This window comes from Eublepharis macularius, chromosome 5, assembly GCF_028583425.1.
Source record: "Eublepharis macularius isolate TG4126 chromosome 5, MPM_Emac_v1.0, whole genome shotgun sequence".
NCBI classification, from domain to species: domain Eukaryota; kingdom Metazoa; phylum Chordata; class Lepidosauria; order Squamata; family Eublepharidae; genus Eublepharis; species Eublepharis macularius.
Window position 1 is genome coordinate 29,871,299 of NC_072794.1, and position 862 is coordinate 29,872,160.

Here is an 862-nt window from a genome sequence, read left to right on the forward strand (position 1 = left end):
TCAATCTGAATGGTTCTTGTGTCTCAACCTTTGCTGTTTATTTACTGAATTGTGGAAGGGATTAAAAACCTTTTCCTCTATTATTGCATTAGTTGCAACAGCGCAATTTGTTTATAAATGGAAATGAAGATTGAACTTGAAGCTGCATTATATTAAGCCAGTCCTTTGATCGATCAAGGTCATTTATCTACTTTGACTGGGGACACTAGGAGCTCTCCAAGGTCTCGGGTTGAGGTCTTTCACATCACCCTAGCCTTACTGCCTAATTCTTCTAACTGGATGTGCCAAGGATGGAGTTTGAGACCTTCTGCAAGCAAAGCAGATGTTATACCATTGAGCCACAGCCCTCTGGGAAGGCTGGACTTTAACTAACATTGCAAAAAAAAAAGTATACCTAACAGATTTGGATTTGCATAACTTCTAGCCCATTTAGCTGAACCCATAAGCTAATGCACCCATCTCTAAGTCCTCAGTCAAAGCATGCCTCATAATGCTATGGGGAAGGACATGCTGCTATTTGCCTGCTTCCTTGATATAAACCAGAAAAAAACTTTACTGGGGTACACATGATGTGCTTATCTACTCTGCCAGTCAAATGATACAATACTATTTGACTTGGGTTGTTTATCAGCAATACTATTTTAATTGGTTTAATCTGTAGCTTAATCAGTCTGCATGCACACTGTAATCCTAAACATGTTTACTGAGAAGAAATTCCCATTGAATTCAAGAATACTTACCCCCCTAGTCAGTACATTTCTGATTACCAGCTTCATTAATTGGCGAGTATGGGCATTAAGGATATCTGGGTTTACATAGGAAGCTACTGTAGTACTGATGTTTGTTAGTAGTAAGGAAAAAT